The sequence below is a fragment of the Carica papaya genome, chromosome 5, assembly GCF_054855325.1.
Source record: "Carica papaya isolate Zhongbai chromosome 5, ASM5485532v1, whole genome shotgun sequence".
NCBI lineage: Eukaryota > Viridiplantae > Streptophyta > Magnoliopsida > Brassicales > Caricaceae > Carica > Carica papaya.
In genome coordinates, this window is record NC_142313.1 from 31,320,965 (window position 1) to 31,338,109 (window position 17,145).

At 46.4% G+C, this 17,145-nt stretch overlaps 4 non-coding genes and 29 pseudogenes across 4 annotated transcripts; 3 read left to right on the forward strand and 30 right to left on the reverse strand.

Annotated features, from left to right (window-relative positions):
• Nucleotides 1–835: 835 nt before the first annotated feature.
• On the reverse strand, nt 836–954 carry LOC148264433 (5S ribosomal RNA; annotated as a pseudogene).
• Nucleotides 955–1,159: 205 nt separating this feature from the next.
• On the reverse strand, nt 1,160–1,278 carry LOC148264434 (5S ribosomal RNA; annotated as a pseudogene).
• A 562-nt stretch (nt 1,279–1,840) lies between these two features.
• LOC148264435 (5S ribosomal RNA) lies at nt 1,841–1,959 on the reverse strand. The gene has a single exon (XR_015820430.1). It is a non-coding gene; the product is annotated as a 5S ribosomal RNA (ribosomal RNA).
• A 209-nt stretch (nt 1,960–2,168) lies between these two features.
• Nucleotides 2,169–2,287, reverse strand: LOC148264436 (5S ribosomal RNA; annotated as a pseudogene).
• Nucleotides 2,288–2,849: 562 nt separating this feature from the next.
• On the reverse strand, nt 2,850–2,968 carry LOC148264437 (5S ribosomal RNA; annotated as a pseudogene).
• Nucleotides 2,969–3,177: 209 nt separating this feature from the next.
• On the reverse strand, nt 3,178–3,296 carry LOC148264438 (5S ribosomal RNA; annotated as a pseudogene).
• Nucleotides 3,297–3,499: 203 nt separating this feature from the next.
• On the reverse strand, nt 3,500–3,617 carry LOC148264439 (5S ribosomal RNA; annotated as a pseudogene).
• A 561-nt stretch (nt 3,618–4,178) lies between these two features.
• LOC148264440 (5S ribosomal RNA) lies at nt 4,179–4,297 on the reverse strand (annotated as a pseudogene).
• Nucleotides 4,298–4,502: 205 nt separating this feature from the next.
• Nucleotides 4,503–4,621, reverse strand: LOC148264441 (5S ribosomal RNA). The gene has a single exon (XR_015821166.1). It is a non-coding gene; the product is annotated as a 5S ribosomal RNA (ribosomal RNA).
• A 914-nt stretch (nt 4,622–5,535) lies between these two features.
• On the reverse strand, nt 5,536–5,654 carry LOC148264442 (5S ribosomal RNA; annotated as a pseudogene).
• Nucleotides 5,655–5,860: 206 nt separating this feature from the next.
• Nucleotides 5,861–5,979, reverse strand: LOC148264443 (5S ribosomal RNA). Its single transcript, XR_015819990.1, has one exon. It is a non-coding gene; the product is annotated as a 5S ribosomal RNA (ribosomal RNA).
• A 206-nt stretch (nt 5,980–6,185) lies between these two features.
• LOC148264444 (5S ribosomal RNA) lies at nt 6,186–6,304 on the reverse strand (annotated as a pseudogene).
• A 209-nt stretch (nt 6,305–6,513) lies between these two features.
• On the reverse strand, nt 6,514–6,632 carry LOC148264445 (5S ribosomal RNA; annotated as a pseudogene).
• A 203-nt stretch (nt 6,633–6,835) lies between these two features.
• Nucleotides 6,836–6,953, reverse strand: LOC148264446 (5S ribosomal RNA; annotated as a pseudogene).
• Nucleotides 6,954–7,573: 620 nt separating this feature from the next.
• On the reverse strand, nt 7,574–7,692 carry LOC148264447 (5S ribosomal RNA; annotated as a pseudogene).
• Nucleotides 7,693–8,610: 918 nt separating this feature from the next.
• On the reverse strand, nt 8,611–8,729 carry LOC148264448 (5S ribosomal RNA; annotated as a pseudogene).
• A 209-nt stretch (nt 8,730–8,938) lies between these two features.
• Nucleotides 8,939–9,057, reverse strand: LOC148264449 (5S ribosomal RNA; annotated as a pseudogene).
• Nucleotides 9,058–9,260: 203 nt separating this feature from the next.
• LOC148264450 (5S ribosomal RNA) lies at nt 9,261–9,379 on the reverse strand (annotated as a pseudogene).
• A 205-nt stretch (nt 9,380–9,584) lies between these two features.
• On the reverse strand, nt 9,585–9,703 carry LOC148264451 (5S ribosomal RNA; annotated as a pseudogene).
• A 205-nt stretch (nt 9,704–9,908) lies between these two features.
• On the reverse strand, nt 9,909–10,027 carry LOC148264452 (5S ribosomal RNA; annotated as a pseudogene).
• A 205-nt stretch (nt 10,028–10,232) lies between these two features.
• LOC148264453 (5S ribosomal RNA) lies at nt 10,233–10,351 on the reverse strand (annotated as a pseudogene).
• A 559-nt stretch (nt 10,352–10,910) lies between these two features.
• LOC148264454 (5S ribosomal RNA) lies at nt 10,911–11,029 on the reverse strand (annotated as a pseudogene).
• A 562-nt stretch (nt 11,030–11,591) lies between these two features.
• LOC148264455 (5S ribosomal RNA) lies at nt 11,592–11,702 on the reverse strand (annotated as a pseudogene).
• Nucleotides 11,703–11,914: 212 nt separating this feature from the next.
• Nucleotides 11,915–12,033, reverse strand: LOC148264456 (5S ribosomal RNA; annotated as a pseudogene).
• Nucleotides 12,034–12,505: 472 nt separating this feature from the next.
• LOC148264457 (5S ribosomal RNA) lies at nt 12,506–12,624 on the reverse strand (annotated as a pseudogene).
• A 209-nt stretch (nt 12,625–12,833) lies between these two features.
• LOC148264458 (5S ribosomal RNA) lies at nt 12,834–12,951 on the reverse strand (annotated as a pseudogene).
• Nucleotides 12,952–13,154: 203 nt separating this feature from the next.
• Nucleotides 13,155–13,272, reverse strand: LOC148264459 (5S ribosomal RNA; annotated as a pseudogene).
• Nucleotides 13,273–14,146: 874 nt separating this feature from the next.
• LOC148264460 (5S ribosomal RNA) lies at nt 14,147–14,265 on the reverse strand (annotated as a pseudogene).
• A 563-nt stretch (nt 14,266–14,828) lies between these two features.
• Nucleotides 14,829–14,947, reverse strand: LOC148264461 (5S ribosomal RNA; annotated as a pseudogene).
• Nucleotides 14,948–15,509: 562 nt separating this feature from the next.
• LOC148264462 (5S ribosomal RNA) lies at nt 15,510–15,628 on the reverse strand. Its single transcript, XR_015819567.1, has one exon. It is a non-coding gene; the product is annotated as a 5S ribosomal RNA (ribosomal RNA).
• A 331-nt stretch (nt 15,629–15,959) lies between these two features.
• Nucleotides 15,960–16,077, forward strand: LOC148264463 (5S ribosomal RNA; annotated as a pseudogene).
• A 204-nt stretch (nt 16,078–16,281) lies between these two features.
• Nucleotides 16,282–16,400, forward strand: LOC148264464 (5S ribosomal RNA; annotated as a pseudogene).
• A 563-nt stretch (nt 16,401–16,963) lies between these two features.
• LOC148264465 (5S ribosomal RNA) lies at nt 16,964–17,082 on the forward strand (annotated as a pseudogene).
• The last annotated feature ends 63 nt before the right edge of the window (nt 17,083–17,145 follow it).

A 17,145-nucleotide genomic window follows, 5' to 3' on the forward strand; every position in this document is an offset into this window, starting at 1 on the left:
CCCATCATTTGTTTCCTTGTGCGTTCACAATGCACCTCTCCTTCTCGTTCTAATATCGATTAAAATGCCCCTGATTCTTGACTCACATTTGCGTATAGACCAGCGGACCATAGTTCCAGTCGCGCGTAACGTCGAACGACCCATCTAAAAAAAAATTGTTGCGATACGAGGACATCCCAAGAGGTCACCCATCCGAGTACTACTCTCGCCCAAGCACACTTAGCTGCAGAGTTCTGATGGGATACAGTGCATCAGTGCTGGTATGATGCCACTTGTTTAATTTTGCGCTTCAAATACTTACACTCCTTCTCTTTTCTTCCTCCTCCCGTCATTTGTTTCCTTGTGCGTGCGCACTGCACCTCCCGTACTCGTTCTAATATCAAGTAAAATGCCACGGCGTCGTGACTCACATTTGCGAATAAACCTGCAGACCATAAATCAAGTCGCGCGTAACGTCGAAAGAATCATCTGCAAATAGATGGGTGCAACACGAGGACCTCCCAAGAAAATTGGTTAAATATAAGGACTTCGCAGGAGGTCACCCATCCGAGTACTTTTTTCGCCCAAGCACCCTTAACTGCGGAGTTCTGATAGAATCCGTTGCATTAGTGCTCGTATGATCCCTCATGTTTCATTCTGCACTGCAAATACATACACTCTTTCTCATCCCATCCCCCCTCCCGTCATTTGTTTCCTTGTGCGTGCACTCTGCATCTCTCTTTCTCGTTCTAATATCAAGTAATATGCCCCGGCACCGTGAGTCACCTTTGCAAATGAACCGGCAGTTTATAATTCCATTCACGCGTAACGTCGAACAACCCATCCGAAAAAAAAATAGGTGCAACAGGAGGGCTTCCCAGGTGGTGACCCATCCGAGTACTACTCTCGCCCAAACACACTTAACTGCGGAGTTCTGATGGGATCCGGAGCTTTAGTGCTGGTATGATCGCACCTGTTTAATTTCGTGCTGCAAATACATACACTCCTTCTCATTTCTTCCCCCTCCCGTCATTTTTTTCCTTGTGCGTTCACACTTCACCTCTCATTCTCATCCTAATATCGATTAAAATGCCCCTGTTTCTTGACTCACATTTACGTATAAACCAGCGGACCCTTGTTCCAGTCGCGCGTAACATCGAACGACCTGTCTGAAAAAAAATTGGTGCGACACGAGGACTTCCCAAGAGGTCACCCATCCGAGTACTAATCTCGCCCAAGCACACTTCACTGCGGAGTTCTGATGGGATCCGGTGCAATAGTGCTGGTATGATCCCACCTGTTTAATTTCGCGCTGCAAATACATAAACTCATTCCCCTTTCTTCCCCCTCCCGTCATTTGTTTCCTTGTGCGTGCGCACTGCACCTCCCGTTCTCGTTCTAATATCAAGTAAAATGCTACAGCGCCGTGACTCACATTTGCGAATAAACTTGAGGACCATAATTAAAGTCGCGCGTAACGTCAAAAGCATCATCTGCAAAAAAAATGGGTGCAACACGAGGACTTCACAAGAAAATGGGTGAAATATAAGGACTTCGAAGGAGGTAACCCATGCTAGTACTACTCTCGCCCAAGCACCCTTACCTAAGGAGTTCTGATAGAATCCGTTGCATTAGTGCTGGTATGATCGCACATGTTTCATTTCGTGCTGAAAATACATAGACTCCTTCTCCTTCTCTCCCCCTCCCATCAATTTTTTTCTTGTGCGTTCACACTGCACCTCTCCATCTCGTTCTAATATCGATTAAAATGCCCCTGCTTCTTGACTCACATTTGCGTATAAACAAGTGGACCCTAGTTCCAGTCGCGCGTAACGTCGAACGACCCGTCTGAAAAAAAAAATTAGTGCGACACGAGGACTTCCCAGGAGGACACCCATCCGAGTACTACTCTCGTCCAAGAACACTTAACTGCGGAGTTCTGATGGGATCCGGTGCATTTGTGCTGGTATGATCGCACCTGTTTAATTTCGCGCTGCAAATACATAAACTCCTTCTTCTTTCTTCCCGCTCCCGTCATTTGTTTCCTTGTGCGTGCGCACTGCACCTCTCGTTCTCGTTTAAATATCAGGTAAAATGCCACAGTGCCGTGACTCACATTTGCGAATAAATCTGCGGACCATAATTAAAGTCGCGCGTAACGTCGAACGGCACATTTGAAAAAAAGAAAATGGGTGCAACACGAACACTTCCCAGGAGGTAACCGATCATTGTACTACTTTCGCCAAAGCACACTTAACTGCGGAGTTCTGATGGGATCCGGTGCATTTGTGCTGGTATGATCGCACCGGATTAATTCCGCGCTGCAAATACATAAACTCCTTCTCCTTTCTTCCCCCTCCCATCATTTGTTTCCTTGTGCTCGCGAACTGCACCTCCCGTGCTCGTTCTAATATCAAATAAAATGCTACGGTGCTGTTACTCACATTTGCGAATAAACCTGAGGACCATAATTCAAGTCGCGCGTATCGTCGAAAGAATCATCTGCAAAAAAATGGGTGCAACACGAGGACTTCCTAAGAAAATGGGTGAAATATAAGGACTTCTCAGGAGGTCACCCATCCTAGTGCTTCTCTCGCCCAAGCACCCTTAACTTGCGGAGTTCTGATAGAATCCGTTGTATTGGTGCTGGTATGATTGCTCATGTTTCATTCTGCGCTGCAAATACATACACTTTTTCTCCCTCCATCCCCCCTCCCGTCATTTGTTTCCTTGTGCGTGCACTCTGCATCTCCCCTTCTCGTTCTAATATCGATTAAAATGCCCCTGCTTCTTGACTCACATTTGCGTATAAACCAGTGGACCCTCGTTCCAGTCGCGCTTAACGTTGAACGACCCGTCTGAAAAAAAAATTAGTGCGACACGAGGACTTCCCAGGAGGTCACCCATCCGAGTACTACTCTCGCCCAAACACAATTAACTCCAGAGTTCTGTTGGGATCCGGTGCATTAGTGCTGGTATGATCGCACCCGTTTAATTTTGCGCTGCAAATACATAATCTCCTTCTCCTTTCTTCCCCCTCCCGTCATTTGTTTTCTTGTGCGTGCGCACTGTACCTCACGTTCTCGTTCAAATATCAAGAAAAATGCCACGGTGCCGTGACTCACATATGCGAATAAATCTGCGGACCACAAAAAAAGTCGCGCGTAACGTCGAATGGCACATCTGAAAAAAAGAAAATGGGTGCAACACGAGAACTTCCCAGGAGGTAACCCATCATTGTACTACTTACGCCAAAGCACACTTAACTGCGAAGTTCTGATGGGATCCATTGCATTTGTGCTGGTGTGACCGCACCTGTTTAATTTCGTGCTGAAAATACATACACTCCTTCTTCCCTCCCCTCTCCCATCATTTGTTTCCTTGTGCGTTCACACTGCACCTCTCCTTCTCGTTCTAATATCGATTAAAATGCCCGTGATTCTTGACTCACATTTGCGTATAAACCAGCAGACCATAGTTCCAGTCGCGCGTAACGTCGAACGACCCATCTGAAAAAAAATTGTTGCAATACGAGGACTTCCCAAGAGGTCACCCATCCGAGTACTACTCTCGCCCAAGCACACTTAACTGTAGAGTTCTGATTGGATCCAGTGCAGTAGTGCTGGTATGATGCCACTTGTTTAATTTTGCGCTTCAAATACATACATTCATACTCTTTTCTTCCTCATCCCGTCATTTGTTTCCTTGTGCGTGCGCACTGCACCTCCCGTACTCGTTCTAATATCAAGTAAAATGCCACGGCGCCGTGATTCACATTTGCGAATAAATCTGCGGACCATAAATCAAGTCGCGCCTAACGTCGAAAGAATCATTTGCAAAAAGATGGGTGCAACACGAGGACCTCCCAAGAAAATGGGTGAAATATAAGGACTTCGCAGAATGTCACTCATCCGAGTACTTTTCTCGCCCAAGCACCCTTAACTGCGGAGTTCTGATAGAATCCGTTGCATTAGTGCTGGTATGATCCCTCATGTTTCATTATGCACTGCAAATACATACACTCTTTCTTCTTCCATCCCCCTTCCCGTCATTTGTTTCCTTGTGCGTGCACTCTGCATCTCTCTTTCTCGTTTTAATATCAAGTAATATGCCCTGGCACCGTGACTCACCTTTGTAAATGAACCAACGGTTTATAATTCCATTCGCGTGTAACGTCGAACAACCCATCCGAAAAAAAATAGGTGCAACACAAGGGCTTCCCAAGTGGTCACCCATCCGAGTACTACTCTCGCCCAAGAACACTTAATTGCGGAGTTCTGGTGGGATCCGGAGCTTTAGTGCTGGTATGATCGCACCTGTTTAATTTCGCGCTGCAAATACATACACTCCTTCTCCTTTCTTCCCCCTCTCGTCATTTATTTCCTTGTGCGTTCACACTTCACCTCTCATTCTCGTTCTAATATCGATTAAAATGCCCCTGCTTCTTGACTCACATTTGCGTATAAACCAGCGGACCCTAGTTCCAGACGCGCGTAACGTCGAACGATCCGTCTGAAAAAAAGTTGGTGCGACACGAGGACTTCCCAGGAGGTCACCCATCCGAGTACTAATCTCGCCCAAGCACACTTCACTTCGGAGTTCTGATGGGATCCGGTACATTAGTGCTGGTATGATCGCACCTGTTTAATTTTGCGCTGCAAATACATAAACTCATTCCCCTTTCTTCCCCCTCCCGTCATTTGTTTCCTTGTACGTGCGCATTGCACCTCCCGTTCTCGTTCTAATATCAAGTAAAATGCTACAGTGCCGTGACTCACATTTGCGAATAAACCTGAGGACCATAATTCAAGTCGCCCGTAACGTCGAGAGAATCATCTGCAAAAAAATGGGTGCAACACGAGGATTTCACAAAAAAATAGGTGAAATATAAGGACTTCGCAGGAGGTAACCCATGCTAGTACTACTCTCGCCCAAGCACCCTTACCTACGGAGTTCTGATAGAATCCGTTGCATTAGTGCTGGAATGATCGCACGTGTTTCATTTCGCGCTGCAAAAACCTACTCCTTCTCCTTTCTTTCCCCTCCCGTCATTTGTTTCCTTGTGCGTGCGCACTACACCTCCCGTGCTCGTTCTAATATCAAGTAAAATGCTACGGTGCCGTGACTCACATTTGCGAATAAACCTGAGGACCATAATTCAAGTCGCGCGTATCGTCGAAAGAATCATCTGCAAAAAAATGGGTGCAACACGAGGACTTCCTAAGAAAAAGGGTGAAATATAAGGACTTCGCACGAGGTCACTCATCCTAGTGCTACTCTCGCCCAAGCACCCTTAACTTGCGGAGTTCTGATAGAATCCGTTGCATTGGTGCTGGTATGATTGCTCATGTTTCATTCTGCGCTGCAAATACATACACTTTTTCTCCCTCCATCCCCCCTCCCGTCATTTGTTTCCTTGTGCGTGCACTCTGCATCTCCCCTTCTCGTTCTAATATCGATTAAAATGCCCCTGCTTCTTGACTCACATTTGCGTATAAACCAGTGGACCCTCGTTCCAGTTGCGCTTAACGTTGAACGACCCGTCTGAAAAAAAAATTAGTGCGACACAAGGACTTCCCAGGAGGTCACCCATCCGAGTACTACTCTCGCCCAAACACAATTAACTGCAGAGTTCTGATGGGATCCGGTGCATTAGTGCTGTTATGATCGCACCCGTTTAATTTTGCGCTGTAAATACATTAACTCTTTCTCCTTCCATCCCCCCTCCCGTCATTTGTTTCCTTGTGCGTGCACTCTGCATCTCTCTTTCTCGTTCTAATATCAAGTAATATGCCCCGGCACCGTGACTCACCTTTGCAAATGAACCAGCGGTTTATAATTCCATTCACGCGTAACGTCGAACAACCCATCCGAAAAAAAATAGGTGCAACACGTGTGCTTCCCAAGTGGTCACCCATCCGAGTACTACTCTCGCCCAAGCACACTTAACTGCGGAGTTCTGATGGGATCCGGAGCTTTAGTGCTGGTATGATCGCACCTATTTAATTTCGCGCTGCAAATACATACACTCCTTCTCTTTTCTTCCCCCTTCCGTAATTTGTTTCCTTGTGCGTGCGCACTGCACCTCTCGTTCTCGTTCAAATATCATGTAAAATGCCACGGCGTCGTGACTCACATTTGCGAATAAATCTGCAGACCATAATTAAAGTCGCGTGAAACGTCGAACGACCTGTCTGAAAAAAAAATTAGTGCGACACGAGGACTTCCCAGGAGGTCTCCAATTCGAGTACTACTCTCGCCCAAGCACACTTAACTGCGGAGTTCTTATGGGATCCGGTGCATTAGTGCTGGTATGATCGCACCTGTTTAATTTCGCGCTTCAAATACATAAACTCCTTATCCTTTCTTCCCCTTCCCGTCATTTGTTTCCTTGTGCGTGCGCACTGCACCTCTCGTTCTCGTTCAAATATCAAGTAAAATGCCACGGCGCCGTGACTCACATTTGCGAATAAATCTGCGGACCATAATTAAAATCGCGCGTAACGTCTAACGGCACATCTGAAAAAAAGAAAATGGGTGCAACACGAGAACTTCCTATGAGGTAACCCATCATTGTACTACTTTCGCCAAAGCACACTTAACTGCGGAGTTCTGATGGAATGCGGTGCATTTGTGCTGGTGTGACCGCACCTGTTTAATTTCGTGCTGAAAATACATACACTCCTTCTTCCCTCCCCCCTCCCATCATTTGTTTCCTTGTGCGTTCACACTGCACCTCTCCTTCTCGTTCTAATATCAATTAAAATGCCCCTGATTCTTGACTCACATTTGCGTATATACCAGCGGACCATAGTTCCAGTCGCATGTAACGTCGAACGACCCATTTGGAAAAAAATTGTTGCGATACGAGAACTTCCCAAGAGGTCACCCATCCGAGTACTACTCTCGTCCAAGCACATTTAACTGCAAAGTTCTGATGGGATCCAGTGCATTAGTGCTGGTATGATGCCACTTGTTCAATTTTGCGCTTCAAATACATACACTCCTTCTCTTTTCTTCCTCCTCCCGTCATTTGTTTCCTTGTGCGTGCGCACTGCACCTCCCGTACTCGTTCTAATATCAAGTAAAATACCACGGCGCCGTGACTCACATTTGCGAAAAATCCTGCGGACCATAAATCAAGTTGCGCGTAACGTCGAAAGAATCATCTGCAAAAAGATGGGTGCAACACGAGGACCTCCCAAGAAAATGGGTGAAATATAAGGACTTCGCAGGAGGTCACCCATCCGAGTACTTTTCTCGCCCAAGCACCCTTAACTGCGGAGTTCTGATAGAATCCCTTGCATTAGTGCTGGTATGATCCCTCATGTTTCATTTTGCACTGCAAATACATACACTCTTTCTCCTCCCATCCCCCTCCCATCATTTGTTTCCTTGTGGGTGCACTCTGCATCTATCTTTCTCGTTCTAATATCAAGTAAAATGCTACAGCGCCGTGACTCACATTTGCGAATAAACCTGAGGACCATAATTCAAGTCGCGCGTATCGTCGAAAGAATAATCTGCAAAAAAATGGGTGCAACACGAGAACTTCCTAAAAAAATGTGTGCAACACGAGAACTTCCTAAGAAAAGGGGTGAAATATAAGGACTTCGCAGGAGGTCACCCATCCGAGTACTACTCTCGCCCAAGCACACTTAACTGCGGAGTTCTTATGGGATCCGGTGCATTAGTGCTGGTATGATCGCACCTGTTTTATTTTGCGCTGCAAATACATAAACTCCTTCTCCTTTCTTCCCCCTCCCGTCATTTGTTTCCTTGTGCGTGCGCACTGCACCTCACGTTCTCGTTCAAATATCAAGTAAAATGCCACGGCGCCGTGACTCACATTTGCGAATAAACCTGAGGACCATAATTCAAGTCGCGCGTAACGTCGAAAGAATCATCTGCAAAAAAATGGGTGCAAAACGAAGACTTCCTAAGAAAATGGGTGAAATATAAGGACTTCGCAGGAGGTCACCCATCATAGAGCTACTCTCGCCCAAGCACCCTTAACTTGCGGAGTTCTGATAGAATCCGTTGCATTGGTGCTGGTATGATTGCTCATGTTTCATTCTGCGCTGCAAATACATACACTTTTTCTCCCTCCATCCCCCCTCCCGTCAATTGTTTCCTTGTGCGTTCACACTGCGCCTCTCCTTCTCGTTTTTAATATCGATTAAAATGCCCCTGCTTCTTGACTCACATTTGCGAATAAACCTGAGGACCATAATTCAAGTCGCGCGTAACTTCGAAAAAATCATCTGCAAAAAAATGGGTGCAACACGAGGACTTTACAAGAAAATGGGTGAAATATAAGGACTTCGCAGGAGGTAACCCATGCTAGTACTACTCTCGCCCAAGCACCCTTACCTATGGAGTTCTTATAGAATCTGATGCATTAGTGCTGGTATGATCGCACCTGTTTCATTTCGTGCGGAAAATACATACACTCTTTCTCCTTCCCTCCCCCTCCCGTCATTTGTTTCCTTGTGCGTGCACTCTGCATCTCTCTTTCTCGTTCTAATATCGATTAAAATACCCCTGCTTCTTGACTCACATTTGCGTATAAACCAGTGGACCCTAGTTGCAGTCGCGCCTTACGTCGAACGACAGGTCTGAAAAAAAAAATTAGAGCGACACGAGAACTTCCCAGGAGGTCACCCATCCGAGTATTACTCTCGCCCAAGCACACTTAACTGCGGAGTTCTAATGGGATCCGGTGCATAAGTGCTAGTATGATCGGACCTGTCTAATTTTGCGCTGCAAATACATAAACTCCTTCTCCTTTCTTCCCCCTCCCGTCATTTGTTTCCTTGTGCGTGCCCACTGCACCTCATGTTCTCGTTCAAATATCAAGTAAAATGCCACGGCGCCGTGACTCATATTTGCGAATAAATCTGCGGACCATAATTAAAGTCGCGCGTAACGTCGAACGACACATTTGAAAAAAAGAAGATGGGAGCAACACGAGAACTTCCCAGGAGGTAACCCATCATTGTACTACTTTCGCCAAAGCACACTTAACTGCGGAGTTCTGATGGGATCCGGTGCATTTGTGCTGGTGTGACCGCACCTGTTTATTTCGTGCTGAAAATACATACACTCCTTCTTCCCTATACCCCTCCCATCATTTGTTTCCTTGTGAGTTCACACTTCACCTCTCCTTCTCGTTCTAATATCGATTAAAATGCCCCTGATTCTTGACTCACATTTGCGTATAAACCAGTGGACCATAGTTCCAGTCGCGCGTAACGTCGAACGACCCCTCTGAAAAAAAATTGTTGCGATACAAGGTCTTCCCAAGAGGTCACACATCCGAGTACTACACTCGCCCAAGCACACTTCACTGCGGAGTTCTGATGGGATCCGGTGCATTAGTGCTGGTATGATCGCACCTGTTTAATTTTGCGCTGCAAATACATAAATTCATTCCCCTTTCTTCCCCCTCCCGTCATTTGTTTCCTTGTGCGTGCGCACTGCACCTCCCGTTCTCGTTCTAATATCAAGTAAAATGCTACAGCGCCGTGACTCACATTTGCGAATAAACCTGAGGACCATAATTCAAGTCGCACGTAACATTGAAAGAATCATCTGTAAAAAAATGGGTGCAACACGAGGACTTCCCAAGTGGTCACCCATCTGAGTACTACTCTCGCCCAAGCACACTTAACTGCGGAGTTATGATGGGATCTGTTGCATTAGTGCTGGTATGATCGCACCTGATTAATTTTGCGCTGCAAATACATAAACTCCTTCTCCTTTCTTCCCCCTCCCGTCATTTGTTTCCTTGTGTGTGCACTCTGCATCTCTCTTTCTCGTTCTAATATCAAGTAATATGCCCCAGCACTGTGACTCACCTTTGCAAATGAACCAGCGGTTTATAATTCCATTCGCGGCTAACGTCGAATAACCCATCCGAAAAAAAATAGGTGCAACACGAGGGCTTCCCAAGTGGTCACCCATCCGAGTACTACTCTCGCCCAAGCACACCTAACTGCGGAGTTCTTTTGGGATCCGAGGCTTTAGTGCTGGTATGATCGCACCTGTTTAATTTCGCGCTGCAAATACATACACTCCTTCTCCTTTCTTCCCCCTCCCGTCATTTGTTTCCTTGTGCGTTCACACTTCACCTCTCATTCTCGTTCTAATATCGATTAAAATGCCCCTACTTCTTGACTCACATTTGCGTATAAACCAGCGGACCTTAGTTCTAGAAGCGCGTAACGTCGAACGACCCGTCTGAAAAAAAATTGGTATGACACGAGGACTTCCCAAGAGGTCACCCATCCGAGTACTAATCTCGCCCAAGCACACTTCATTGCGGAGTTCTGATGGGATCCGGTGCATTAGTGCTGGTATTATCCCACCTGTTTAATTTCGGGCTGCAAATACATAAACTCATTCCCCTTTCTTCCCCCTCCCGTCATTTGTTTCCTTGTGCGTGCGCACTGCACCTCCCGTTCTCGTTCTAATATCAAGTAAAATGCCACAGTGCCGTGACTCACATTTGCGAATAAACCTGAGGACCATAATTCAAGTCGCGCGTAACGTCGAAAGAATCATTTGCAAAAAAATGGGTGCAACACGAGGACTTCACAAGAAAATGGGTGAAATATAAGGACTTCGCAGGAGGTAACCCATGCTAGTACTACTCTCGCCCAAGCACCCTTACCTGCGGAGTTTTGATAGAATCTGTTGCATTAGTGCTGGTATGATCGCACCTGTTTCATTTCGTGCTGAAAATACATACACTCCTTCTCCTTCCCTCCCCCTCCCATCAATTGTTTCCTTGTGCGTTCACACTGCACCTCTCCTTCTCGTTCTAATATCGGTTAAAATGCCCCTGCTTCTTGACTCAGATTTGCGTGTAAACCAGCAGACCCCAGTTCCAGTCTCGCGTAACGTCGAACGACCCGTCTGAAAATAAATTGGTGCGACACGAGGACTTCCCAGGAGGTCACCCATTCGAGTACTACTCTCGCCTAAGCACACTTAACAGCGGAGTTCTGATGGGATCCAGTGCATTAGTGCTGGTATAATCGCACCCGTTTAATTCTGCGCTGCAAATACATAAACTCCTTCTCCTTTCTTCCCCCTCCCGTCATTTGTTTCCTTGTGCGTGCGCACTGCACCTCCTATGCTCGTTCTAATATCAAGTAAAATGCTACGGTGCCGTGACTCACATTTGCGAATAAACCTGAGGACCATAATTCAAGTCGCGCGTATCGTCGAAAGAATCATCTGCAAAAAAATGGGTGCAACACGAGGACTTACTAAGAAAATTGGTGAAATATAAGGACTTCGCAGGAGGTCACCCATCCTAGTGCTACTCTCGCCCAAGCACCCTTAACTTGCGGAGTTCTGACAGAATCGGTTGTATTGGTGCTGGTATGATTGCTCATATTTCATTCTACGCTGCAAATACATACACTTTTTCTCCCTCCATCCCCCCTCCCGTCATTTGTTTCCTTGTGCGTGCACTCTGCATCTCTCCATCTCGTTCTAATATAGATTAAAATGCCCCTGCTTCTTGACTCATATTTGCGTATAAACCAGTGGACCCTAGTTCCAGTCGCGCGTAACGTCGAACGACCCGTCTGAAAAAAAAATTAGTGCGACACGAGGACTTCCGAGGAGGTCACCCACTACTCTCACCCAAGCACACTTAACTGCGGAGTTCTGATGGGATCCGGTGCATTAGTGCTGGTATGATCGCACCTGTTTAATTTCGCGCTACAAATACATAAATTCCTTCTCCTTTCTTCCCCCTCCCGTCATTTGTTTCCAAGTGCGTGCGCACTGCACCTCTCGTTCTCGTTCTCGTTCAAATATCAAGTACAATGCCACGACGCCGTGACTCACATTTGCAAATAAATCTGCGGACCATAATTAAAGTCGCACGTAACATCGAACGACACATCTGAAAAAAAAATGGGTGCAACACGAGAACTTCCCACGAGGTAACCCATCATTGTACTACTTTCACCAAAGCACACTTAACTGCGGAGTTCTGATGGGATCCGGTGCATTCGTGCTGGTATGATCGCACCTGTTTAATTTTGTGCTGCAAATACATAAACTCATTCCCCTTTCTTCCCCCTCCCGTCATTTTTTCCTTGTGCGTGCGCACTGCACCTCCCGTGCTCCTTCTAATATAAAGTAAAATGCTACGGTGCCGTGACTCACATTTGCGAATAAACCTGAGGACCATAATTCAAGTCGTGCGTATCGTCGAAAGAATTATCTGCAAAAAAATGGGTGCAACACAAGGACTTCACAAGAAAATGGATGAAATATAAGGACTTCGCAGGAGGTAACCCATGCTAGTACTACTCTCGCCCAAACACCTTCTCCTTTCTTCCCCCTCCCGTCATTTGTTTCCTTGTGCATACGCACTGCACCTCTCGTTCTCGTTCAAATATCAGGTAAAATGCCACGGCGTCGTGACTCACATTTGCGAATAAATCTGCGGACCATAATTAAAGTCGCGCGTAACGTCGAACGACACATCTGAAAAAAAAAATGGGTGCAACACGAGAACGTCCCACGTTGTAACCCATCATCGTACTACTTTCGCCAAAGCACACTTAACTGCGGAGTTCTGATGGGATCCGGTGCATTTGTGCTGGTATGATCGCACCCATCTAATTCCACGCTGTAAATACATAAACTCCTTCTCCTTTCTTCCCCCTCCCGTCATTTGTTTCCTTGTGCGTGCGCACTGCACCTCCCGTTCTCGTTCTAATATCAAGTAAAATGCCATGGCGCCGTGACTCACATTTGCGAATAAATCTGCGGACCATAAGTAAAGTCGCGCGTAAGGTCGAACAGCACATATGAAAAAAAGAAAATGGGTGCAACACGGAACTTCCCAGGAGGTAACCCATCATTGTACTACTTTCGCCAAAGCACACTGAACTGCGAAGTTCTGATGGGATCCGGTGCATTTGTGCTGGGGTGACTACACCTGTTTAATTTCGTGCTGAAAATACATACACTCCTTCTTCCCTCCCCCCTCCCATCATTTGTTTCCTTGTGCGTTCACACTGCACCTCTCCTTCTCGTTCTAATATCAATAAAAATGCCCCTGATTCTTGACTCACATTTGCGTATAAACCAGCGGACCATAGTTCCAGTCGCGCGTAACGTCGAACGACTCATCTGAAAAAAAATTGTTGCGATACGAGGACTTCCCAAGAGGTTACCCATCCGAGTACTACTCTCGCCCAAGCACACTTAACTGCAGAGTTCTGATGGGATCCAGTGCATTAGTGCAGGTATGATGCCACTTGATTAATTTTGCACTTCAAATACATACACTCCTTCTCTTTTCTTCCTCCTCCCGTCATTTGTTTCCTTGTGCGTGCGCACTGCACCTCCCGTACTCGTTCTAATATCAAGTAAAATGCCACGGCGCTGTGACTCACATTTGCGAATAAACCTGCGGACCATAAATCATGTCGCGCGTAACGTCGTAAGAATCATCTGCAAAAAGATGCGTCCAACACGAGGACCTCCCAAGAAAATGGGTGAAATATAAGGACTTCCCAGGAGGTCACCCATCCGAGTACTTTTCTCGCCCAAGCACCCTTAACTGCGAAGTTCTGATAGAATCCGTTGCATTAGTGCTGGTATGATCCCTCATGTTTCATTCTGCACTGCAAATACATACACTCTTTCTCCTCCCATCCCCCCTCCCGTCATTTGTTTCCTTGTGCGTGCACTCTGCATCTCTCTTTCTCGTTCTAATATCAAGTAATATGCCCCGACACCGTGACTCACCTTTGCAAATGAACCAGCGGTTTATAATTCCATTCGCGCATAACGTCGAACAACCCATCCGAAAAAAAATAGGTGCAACACGAGGGCTTCCCAAGTGGTCACCCATCCGAGTACTACTCTAGCCCAAGCACACTTAACTGCGGAGTTCTGATGGGATCCGGAGCTATGATCGCACCTGTTTAATTTCGCGCTGCAAATACATACACTCCTTCTCCTTTCTTCCCCCTCCCGTCATTTGTTTCCTTGTGCGTTCACACTTCACCTCTCATTCTCGTTCTAATATCGATTAAAATGCCCCTACTTCTTAACTCATATTTGCGTATAAACCAGCGGACCCTAGTTCCAGATGCGCGTAACGTCAAACGACCCGTCTGAAAAAAAATTGGTGCGACACGAGGACTTCCTAGGAGGTCACCCATCCGAGTACTAATCTCGCCCAAGCACACTTCACTGCGGAGTTCTGATGGGATCCGGTGCATTAGTGCTGGTACGATAGCAACTGTTTAATTTTGCACTACAAATACATAAACTCATTCCCCTTTCTTCCCCCTCCCGTCATTTGTTTTTTTGTGCATGCGCACTGCACCTCTCGTTCTCGTTCAAATATCAAGTAAAATGCCACGGCGCCGTGACTCACATTTGCGAATAAATCTGCAGACCATAATTAAAGTCACGCGTAACGTCGAACGGCACATCTGAAAAAAAGAAAATGGGTGCAACACGAGGACTTCACAAGAAAATTGGTGAAATATAAGGACTTCGCAGGAGGTAACCCATGCTAGTACTACTCTCGCCCAAGCACCCTTACCTACGGAGTTCTGATAGAATCCGTTGCATTAGTGCTGGTATGATCGCACCTATTTCATTTCGTGCTGAAAATACATACACTCCTTCTCCTTCCGTCCCCCTCCCATCAATTGTTTCCTTGTGCGTTCACACTACACCTCTCTTTCTCGTTCTAATATCGATTAAAATGCCCCTGCTTTTTGATTCACATTTGCGTATAAACCAGCGGACCCTAGTTCAAGTCGCACGTAACGTCGAACGACCCGTCTGAAAATAAATTTGTGCGACACAAGGACTTCCCAGGAGGTCACCCACCCGAGTACTACTCTCGCCCAAGCAAACTTAACTGCGGAGTTCTGATGGGATCCGGTGCATTAGTGCTGGTATGATCGCACCCTTTTAATTATGCGCTGCAAATACATAAACTCATTCTCCTTTCTTCCCCCTCCCGTCATTTGTTTCCTTGTGCGTGCGCACTGCACCTCCCGTGCTCGTTCTAATATCAAGTAAAATACTACGGTGCCGTGACTCACATTTGCGAATAAACCTGAGGACCATAATTCAAGTCGCGCGTATCGTCGAAAGAATCATCTGCAAAAAAATGGGTGCAACACGAGGACTTCCTAAGAAAATGGGTGAAATATAAGGACTTCGAAGGAGGTCACCCATCCTAGAGCTACTCTCGCCCAAGCACCCTTAACTTGCGGAGTTCTGATAGAATCCGTTGCATTGGTGCTGGTATGATTACTCATGTTTCATTCTGCGCTGCAAATACATACACTTTTTCTCCCTCCATCCCCCCTCCCGTCATTTGTTTCCTTTTGCGTGCACTCTGCATCTCTCCTTCTCGTTCTAATATCGATTAAAATGCCCCTGCTTCTTGACTCACATTTGCGTATAAACTAGTGGACCCTAGTTCCAGTCGTGCGTAATGTCGAACGACCCGTCTGAAAAAAAAATTAGTGCGACACGAGGACTTCCCAGGAAGTCACCCATCCGAGTACTACTCTCGCCCAAGCACACTTAACTGCGGAGTTCTGATGGGATCCGGTGCATTAGTGCTGGTATGATCGCACCTGTTTAACTTTGCGCTGCAAATACACAAATGCACCGGATCCCATCAGAACTCCGCAGTTATGTGTGCTTTGGCGAAAGTAGTACAATGATGGGTTACCTCCTGGGAAGTTCTCGTGTTGCACTAATTTTTTTTTTCAGATGTGCCGTTCGACGTTACGCGCGACTTTAATTATGGTCCGCAGATTTATTCGCAAATGTGAGTCACGGCGTCGTGGCATTTTACTTGATATTTGAACGAGAACGAGAGGTACAATGCGCACACACAAGGAAACAAATGACGGGAGGGGAAGAAAGGAGAAGGAGTTTATGTATTTGCAGCGCGGAATTAAACGGGTGGCATCATACCAGCACTGATGCACTGGATCCCATCAGAACTCTGCAGTTAAGTGTGCTTGGGCGTGAGTAGTACTCAGATGGGTGACCTCTTGGGAAATCCTCGTATCGCAACAATTTTTTTTCAGATGGGTCGTTCGACGTTACGCGCGACTGGAACTATGGTCCACTGGTTTATACACAAATATGAGTCAAGAATCAGGAGCATTTTAATCGATATTAGAACGAGAAGGAGAGGTGCAGTGTGAACGCACAAGGAAACAAATGATGGGAGGGGGGGAGGGAAGAAGGAGTGTATGTATTTTCAGCACGAAATTAAACAGGTGCGGTCAAACCTGCACAAATGCACCGGATCCCATCAGAACTCCGTAGTTAAGTGTGCTTTGGCGAAAGTAGTACAATGATGGGTTACCTCCTAGGAAGTTCTCGTGTTGCACCCATTTTCTTTTTTTCAGATGTGTCGTTCGACGTTACGCGCGACTTTAATTATGGTCCGTAGATTTATTCGCAAATGCGAGTCACGGCGCCGTGGCATTTTACTTGATATTTGAACGAGAACGAGAGGTGCAGTGCGTACGCACAAGGAAACAAATGACGGGAGGGGGAAGAAATGAGAAGGAGTGTATATTTTTGCAGCGCGAAATGAAACAGGTGCGATCATTCCAGCACTAATGCAACAGATTCTATCAGAACTCCGTAGGTAAGGGTGCTTGGGCGAGAGTAGTACTTGCATGGGTTACCTCCTGCGAAGTCCTTATATTTCACCCATTTTCTTGTGAAGTCCTCGTGTTGCACCCATTTTTTTGCAGATGATTCTTTCGACGTTACGCGCGACTTGAATTATGGTCCTCAGGTTGATTCGCAAATGTGAGTCACGGCGCTGTAGCATTTTATTTGATATAAGAACGAGAACGGGAGGTGCAGTGGACACGCACAAGGAAACAAATGACGGGAGGAGGAAGAAAGGGGAATGAGTTTATGTATTTGCAGCGCAAAATTAAACTGGTGCGATCATACCAGCAGTAATGTACCGGATTCCATCAGAACTCTGCAGTGAAGTGTGCTTGGGCGAGATTAGTACTCGGATGGGTGACCTCCTGGGAAGTCCTCATGTCGCACTAATTTTTTTTTCAGACGGGTCGTTCGACGTTACGCGCGTCTGGAACTAGGGTCCGCTGGTTTATA